This window comes from Bos mutus, chromosome 2 (genome assembly GCF_027580195.1).
Source record: "Bos mutus isolate GX-2022 chromosome 2, NWIPB_WYAK_1.1, whole genome shotgun sequence".
Lineage (NCBI taxonomy): Eukaryota > Metazoa > Chordata > Mammalia > Artiodactyla > Bovidae > Bos > Bos mutus.
Window position 1 is genome coordinate 64911312 of NC_091618.1, and position 8619 is coordinate 64919930.

An 8619-nucleotide genomic window follows, 5' to 3' on the forward strand; every position below is an offset into this window, starting at 1 on the left:
ATCTTTTTTGGGTGTTAGTTCTAAAAGATCTCAGAGGTCTTCATAGAACCGTTCGACTTCAGCTTCTTCAGCATTACTGGTTGGGGCATAGACTTGGATTACTGTGATATTGAATGGTTTGCCTTGGAAATGAACAGAGATCATTCTGTCATTTTTGAGATTGCATCCAAGTACTGCATTTCGGACTCTTTTGTTGACCATGATGGCTACTCCATTTCTTCTGAGGGATTCCTGCCCTCAGTAGTAGATATAATGGTCATCTGAGTTAAATTCACCCATTCCAGTCCATTTCAGTTCACTGATTCCTAGAATGTCGACATTCACTCTTGCCATCTCTTGTTTGACCACTTCCAATTTGCCTTGATTCATGGACCTGACATTCCAGGTTCCTATGCAATATTGCTCTTTACAGCATCGGACCTTGCTTCTATCACCAGTCACATCCATAGCTCGGTATTCTTTTTGCTTTGGCTCCATCCCTTCATTCTTTCTGGAGTTATTTCTCCACTGATCTCCAGTAGCATATTGGGCACCTACTGACCTGGGGAGTTCCTCTTTCAGTATCCTATCATTTTGCCTTTTCATACTGTTCATGGGGTTCTCAAGGCAAGAATACTGAAGTGGTTTGCCATTCCCTTCTCTAGTGGACCACATTCTGTCAGATCTCTCCACCATGACCTGCCCGTCTTGGGTTGCCCCATGGGCATGGCTTAGTTTCATTGACAGTACCATACCATTTTGATTACTGTTGCTTTATAGTATAGGAAGTGTGAGGTCTCCAACTTTGTTCTTTTTCTGGATTGTTTTGACTTTTGGGTATCCCCTGAGATTCCATATGAATTTTAGGGTATTTTTTTCCCTGTTAAAAGTGTCATTGGGATTTTTGGTATGGGCATTGTAACAATATTGAGCCTTCTAATTCAGGAGAGAGTGTTCAGATATTTAGTCTAATCTTTCATATGTGGCTCTATGGGTGGTGTTGTGGGTCACTCGTCCTGCAGCGTGGGTGCCTGTGATGATGTGTTTTTGCTCAAAAGGAATCTTGGGGGGCAGTATGCAATGAGTCTGTATTCACAGAGCTGCCTGCAGCCTCCAGATGGTCGAAGAATGGGGCAAAGGGTGTGGGGACAGTATGTGGAGTGGCAGGAAATAACGCTGATAGTGGATGCCTGCCTCCCTACAATATGGCTTAGCCTCCCTGCTTGAAGATATTCCTACATTCCAGGAGCTGGTGAAGAGCAAGGATGTGCTGCTATCTGTCTGGGTCACCTCCTCTTCCTACTGCCCAGTGTTGTCCCCAGCACAGAGCAGAGTGCCTGAGATGTGGTAGGTGCCTGGTTACACAGATGGCCTGAGAGAGGGTAGCATAGCACCCGGTCAGCAAGTGATGGTCACGCCTCTCCCTCACCCTCCTCTGGAGGCCAACCTCTGAGGGAGAAAAGGACTTACTGGAGACAGGCAGGGGCGTGAAGTGCAGAGCCCCTGTGCTCATTTTTCTGCAGAACCCAGAGGTCTGGCCTGGGCTGCCCAAGGGCAGAGGAAGTAGTCACTAAATGGATATGAGACTAAAGCTTTTAATAGGATTGGACATCTGCTTGAGATGTCCTGCAGGGACAGAGTCTGACTGAAGACAAGGATGGAGAAAATAAAGCCTTTTTATGCTTTACCAGGGCTTCACTGGTGGATCAGATGGTAAAGAATCTGCCTGCAATGTGGGAGACCTAGGTTCAGTCTCTGGATTAGGAAGATCCCCTGGAGCAGGGAATGGCTACCCACTCCAGTATTCTTGCCTGGAGAATTCCATGGACAGAGGAACCTGTTAGGTTACAGTTCCCAGGGGTGCAAAGAGCTGGACACGATTGAGCACACCTTCCTCTTTAACATAATTTTTGCATGTGCTTTATAATGTCTATAATTTATTAATTCTGTAGTCCATATACAAAAAATAAATAATATGTGGAGGATTGTCCCTAATCATGTAAGCCTGGCTTTGCCTCCTGGAGAAAGGTAGGGAGTGCAGGGCCCCACCCTCTGGGAGAGAAGCACTTTCAAGGGAGGTGCAGGTGAGCATCTGGGATGCTGCAGAGTAGAGCTTCCCACCTGAGCCCCAGGTGCTGGGAGGCTCTGGTGGCAGAAATGTTGGCTTCCTCTAACCTTGGAGGAGGGGGCAAATCACCTCCACTTTCCCTTTGATCTCTATGTGCCTTCAGACGTGAAAGGTGGTGCATTGTCCAGAGACTTGAGGGTCTAGATGTGTGCATGGGTTGGGTTTACTTACAAGTCCTGGGACCTTGATAGGAACCATTTCCACGCATCAAGGGTGGAGGTGAGGAGACCCTCCATAGCACTGGGTGAGTGAGGCAGAGTCTTCACCACTCTGGAGGGGGGTGGTGGATATGGACTGATCTGGGGGCAGCAAAGGACAGCCAGGTAGAAGCCTCCCAAAGGGTCCTTGCCCAGGATGGAAAGTGAGTAGACAGCAGAAAAACTGGACATGTTTTGGAAATTACATCAGAGAAAGCAGAGATAACCAGAGGATTAGATCATGAAGCTAAGAAGCTTCAAGTGGGCTTGAAGAAGGCTTGAGGGGAAGTGACAGGTGGGTGGCTACTGAAGCACACAAAGTTTGTTCCCTGTGGGGAGGCTGGCAGTGGCTGAGATGTCATGCCGTGTATTGAGCTTTGAGTTTTCCTCCTTTATCAGTGTCCAAGAGAAATGCTGATGGTCCATTAGACCTGGACTGGGAAGACGAGCAACCACCCCCACTAACTCATCTTGTCTTCTTTTCTCTGTATACAAAGAGCTCTGGGTTCAGGAATAGAAAGGAACTTTGTCTTATTTTGACTTCTTGCTGAGAAGGTCCTGTATGGCTACCATTTTGAGCTATGAACTTTTTTGTGGCTTCACTGACTCTTTAGAAGAAGGTGTACTGTTACTGGTGTGGAAACTGAGGCTGGAGAAGTCAACATCTGCTCCTTGATGGTGAACCCCAGTCTGCTGAATTCCAAAGCTCCTCCCTGTACTTCTCAGTTCATGAGCATTTCCAAAGCATGGTGCCCAAGCCACTGGAGCTAAGTGAGAAGATTATGGGAGAATTTTTTTTTTCATTTATTACTAATAGTTTTACGGTTTTCCATTTAAGGTAGGTATTTTTGAACAGATGAAAGTATTTAATTAAAAGGTAGTTGAGGACTTCCCTGGTCATCCAGTGGTTAAGAATCTTCCCTGGTCTGGGAAGATTTCTCATGTTGTGGGGCAACTAAGCCTATGTGCCTCAACTACTGAGCCCATGCTCTAGACCCCATGTGCCACAACTACAAAAGCCCATGTGCCCTAGAGCCTGTGCTCTGCAAGAAGAGAAGCCACCACAATGAGAAGTCTGTGCACTGCATCAAGAGAGGAGCCCTCACTTATTGCAACTAGAGAAAGTCTGTGCATAGCAATGAATACCCAGTACAACCAAAACATTTTTATTTATTTTTTATTTATTTTTTTAATTGGAAGCCAATTACTTTACAATAGTGTAGTTGTTTTTGCCATGCACTGACATGAATCAGCCATGGTTGTACATGTGTTCCCGTCCTGAATGCCCTCCCACCTCCCTCCCCATCCCATCCCTCAGGGTCATCCCAGTGCACCAGTCCTGAGCACCCTGTCTCATGCATTGAACCTGGACTGGAATCTGTTTCACATATGATAATATACATGTTTCAATGCTATTCTCTAAAATCATCCCACCCTCACCTTCTCCCACAGAGTCCAAAAGACTGTTCTATACACCTGTGTCTCTTTTGCTGTCTCTCATATAAGGTCATTGTTACCATCTTTCTAAATTCTATATGTATGCGTTAGTATACTGTATTGGTGTTTTTCTTTCTGACTTACATCACTGTGTATAATAGGCTCCAGTTTCATCCACCTCTTTAGAACTGATTCAAATGCATTCTTTTTAACGGCTGAGTAATACTCCATTGTGTACATGTACCACAGCTTTCTTATCCATTCGTCTGCTAATGGACATCTAGGTTCCTTCCATGTTCTGGCTATTATAAACAGTGCTGTGATGAACATTAGGGTATATGTGTCTCTTTCAATACTGGTTTCCTCGGTGTGTATGCCCAGCAGTGGGATTGCTGGGTTGTATGGCAGTTCTATTTCCAGTTTTTTAAGGAATCTCCACACTGTTCTCCATAGTGGCTGTACTAGTTTGCATTCCCACCAAAAGTGAAAGAGGATTCCCTTTTCTCTACACCCTCTCCAGCATTTATTGTTTGTAAACTTTTTGATAGCAGCCATTCTGACTGGCATGAGATGGTACCTCATTATGGTTAACCAAAACATCTTTAAAAGGGAGTTGATATAAACATTAAGTGAACAATAGTACACGTGCTATAAGGACATGCAAATATCAGGATACTTCTAGAAGAATCTTGCCCTGCTCTCCTGTCACCTTTCCTTTCCAGGACAATTGGCCTGGGGTTAGCCTGCCCCCATCATTTCAGGATTTATCCTCCAGTCACTGGATTTCCTTGTTCCTCTCTCAGCGAAGGGAGCTGTCATCACCTGGGAGTTGGGAGGGAGGTGGTCCATTAATGGAGGACATCTCCTAGCTACCCAGATCTGTTCTTTGACAGCCCAGCTAGGTCAGATGTTTGCTTCCCCCATGACAAAGATGACCTCAGAGATGGGAGGCTTTTCCCTGCCCCTCATCCCCATCCTTGGTCTGGGCTCTGAAAACACTGCAGAGAGATGATTCTGGGCTGGGGGAGATGGTTACAGTTCCTGGACCAGACCTCACAGGGCTGAGGGTATGCAAAGATGCCTTATCACAGCAGGAAAAGAAACTGGTGGAGCAAGGACCATACCTATCCAAGATCATCACTGTAAAAACAACTTCTTTCATTTCCCCCATCTTATCTGCTCTTGTTCACATGTACATCTTTAAAGACTTTTAATTCATTACATACAATTTTGTATTCTGTTTACCCCCCAGCCCCAAGCCAACCATGTGCATGTGTGCTAAGTCACTTCAGTTGTGTCTGACTCTTTGCAACCCCATGGACTGTAGCCTGCCGGGCTCCTTTGTCCATGGGATTCTCCAGGCAGGAATACTGGAATGAGTTGCTCTGCCCTCCTCCAGGGGATCTTCCCAACTCTGGGATTGAATCTGTGCCTATCATCGTCTCCTGCATTGGCAAGCAGGTTCTTTACCACTAGTGCCACCTGGGAAGCCCCAGAGCAGACCTCACCCCAGCCCTTCACCATGCTGCTCTGTCATTTTGGGGATGACCATTGTGATCTTGTACAGGGCTCCCTCCAGCGGGTCTTCAATCATGGACTAAATCTCCCTGGATAACAACACTATGATGGCTCCAATGTTTCGTAATTATATAAAAGATTGCAAGGAACTGCTTTAACAAATGTTGCTTTTTAAATATTTTCAACCATTTTTTAGGATAATTATTTGCGGCCCCTTTTATTACTTCATCCTCAGCCCCTCTTGATTTTCCTTGCCTCTTTTCTGGAAATTTCCACCCCTTTCCCCCTCCCCAACAGCCCTCTCTCTTCTTCCTGCCTGTCCTGTCTCCTGCTCCCCTATCCACATGGCTCGATGAAAAAAAAAAAAAAAAAAAAAACTGGGTATGGGTCAGAAGAGATGAATTCAAGGTAGGATTTGTCACTTTCTGGTTGTGTAACCCCCAGGAAAGTCACTTGATCTTCCTAGCTCTTGTTTTATTTCTATCTTTAAACATAAGAAAAACAGAGGCTGAGCACAGAGAAATTCTAGGGCAGTGAAAATATTCTGTCTTTACTCTGATGGTGGTAACAGGCATTATCTGTTTGTCCAAACCCATAAGATGTGCAATACCAAGACTACATCTTCATGTAAACCATGGACTTTGGATGATAATGATGTGTCAGTGTAGGTTCATCATTGGTAAGAAGCACACAACTCTGGTGGAGGATGTTGCTAATTGGGGAAGCTGTGTACATGTGGGGCAGGGGCACTTGAGAAACCTCTGTACCTTTCTCTCAATTTTACTGGGAACCTAAAACTGCTCTAAAAATTAAAGTCTTTAAAAAAATGTAAGAAAGGGGCTTCCCTGGTAGCTCAGTAGTAAAGAATCCACTGCCAGTGCTGGAACATGGGTTTGATCCCTGTCGCAGGAAGATCCCACATGCTACAGAGCAGCTAAGCCCCTGCACCACAACTATTGGGCCTGCATTCTAGAGCCTGTGCTCTGCAACGAGAGAAGCCACCACAGGGAGAAGCCTGTGCGCTGCAAATGGAGAGTAGCCCCCACTCACTGCAACTAGAGAAAAGCCTGCACAGCTTCCAAGATCCAGAGCAGCCAAAATGAGCAAGGAGATCAAACTAGTCAATCCTAAAGGAAATCAACCCTAAAGGACTGATCTTGAAGCTGAAGTGCCAGTACTTTGGCCACCTGATTCGAAGAACTGACTCATTAGAAAAGATCCTGATGCTAGGAAAGATTGAAGGCAGGAGGAGAAGAGATGACAGAAGACAAGATGATTGGATGGCATCACCAATTCAGCGGACATGAGTTTGAGAAAGCTCTGGAGATGGTGAAAGACATGGAAGCCTGATGTGCTGCAGTCCACGGGGTCGCAAAGAATCAGACATGACCGAGCACCTAAACAACAATAGCAAAATAAATAAAATTATTAAAAAAAATATGTACGATGGTCCTCTGATCCCAGTCAGTGGATCTCAGCAGTCATGGCCAACCACATTGTGCTCTACACTGGCACAAAGATGTCCATCTTTGGGCTGGGCACCTGGAAGTCCCTTCCAGGCAAAGTGACGGAGGCTATGAAGGTGGTGACTGACCTTAGGTACCATCACATTGACTGTGCCCACATGTACCAGAACGAGAACAAGATGGGGTTGGCCCTCCAGGCAAAGCTCCAGGAGAAGGTCATGAAGTGTGAGGACTTTTTCATTGTCAGCAAGCTGTGGTGCATATTTCACAAGGACCTGGTGAAAGGTGCCTGCCAGAAGCTAAAGCTGGACTACCTGGACCTCTACCTCATCCACTGGCCCACGGGCTTCAAGACTGGGAAAGACTCTTCCCATTGGATGAGGACTGCAATGTGATTCCCAGTGAGAAAGATTTCATGGATACCTGGACAGCCATGGAAGAGCTGGTGGATGAAGGGCTGGTGAAAGCTATTGGAGTCTCCAACTTTAACCATCTCCAAGTGGAGAAGATCTTAAACAAACCTGGCTTAAAATACAAGCCGGTGGTTAACCAGATCAAGTGCCACCCATACCTCACTCAGGAGAAGTTAATGCAGTATTGCAACTCCAAAGGCATTGCAGTGACTGCCTACAGTCCCCTAGGCTCTCCCAACAGGCCCTTGGGCCAAGCCCGAAGACCCTTCCATACTGGAGGATCCCAGGATCAAAGCCACTGCCCAGGTGCTAATCTGATTCCCCATGCAGAGGAACTTGATCGTGATCCCCAAGTTGGTGACACTTGAATGCATTGCTGAGAACTTCCAGATCTTTGACTTTGAACAGAACAAGGAGGATATGACCACCTTGCTCAGCTACAACAGGGACTGGAGGGCCTGTGCCTTGGTGAGCTGTGCCTCCCACAGGGATTATCCCTTTCACGAGGAGTTTTGAAGGAGTTTTGAAGTTGTGGGTGCCTGCCCTTGCCCAGGTGACCTGCTGTCTCCCACCTCACTCTTCTTGTGTGTAGTGTAATTTGGCCCATGTCCCTCAGTGGTGGGTCAGCGACTTCCAGACAAACCAGCAAGGGCTCAGCCAGCTTGGTGTTGGGTCCAAAGAGCAGAATCAGTAGATTAGAAGTCTGTATAGTTTTCCTTTGCCCTTCTTGTCCAGTTGGGGAACACATAACCCAAATGCTAATTTAGAAAAGAGTATTTGGGTTGCGTGTGCTGTGAAAGTGTTGCACTCAATATGCCAGCAAATTTGGAAAACTCAGCAGTGGCCACAGGACTGGAAAAGGTCAGTTTTCATTCCAATCCCAAAGAAAGGCAATGCTGAAGAATGCTCAAACTACCGCATAATTGCACTCATATCACATGCTAACAAAGTAATTCTCAAAATTCTCCAAGCCAGGCTTCAGCAATTCGTGAACCGTGAACTTCCAGATGTTCAAGCTGGTTTTAGAAAAGGCAGAGGAACCAGAGATCAAACTGCCAACATCTACTGGATCATGGAAAAAGCAAGAGAGTTCCAGAAAAACATCTATTTCTGCTTGATTGACTATGCCAAAGCCTTTGACTGTGTGGATCACAATAAATTGTGGAAAATTCTGAAAGAGCTGGGAATACCAGACCACCTGACCTGCCTCCTGAGAAATTTGTATGCAGGTCAAGACACTACAGTTAGAACTGGACATGGAACAACAGACTGGTTCCAAATAGGAAAAGGAGTACATCAAGGCTGTATATTGTCACCCTGCTTATTTAACTTACATGCAGAATACATCATGAGGAATTTTGGGATGGATGAAGCACAAGTTGGAATCAAGATTACCAGGAGAAATATCAATAACCTCAGATATGCAGATGACACCACCCTTATGGCAGAAAGAGAAAAAGAACTAAAGAGCCTCTTGATGA

General features: G+C 45.8%; 1 pseudogene; it reads left to right on the forward strand.

The window, feature by feature from the left end:
- Positions 1 to 6742: 6742 nt before the first annotated feature.
- Positions 6743 to 7654, forward strand: LOC102273642 (aldo-keto reductase family 1 member B1-like; annotated as a pseudogene).
- Positions 7655 to 8619: the final 965 nt, after the last annotated feature.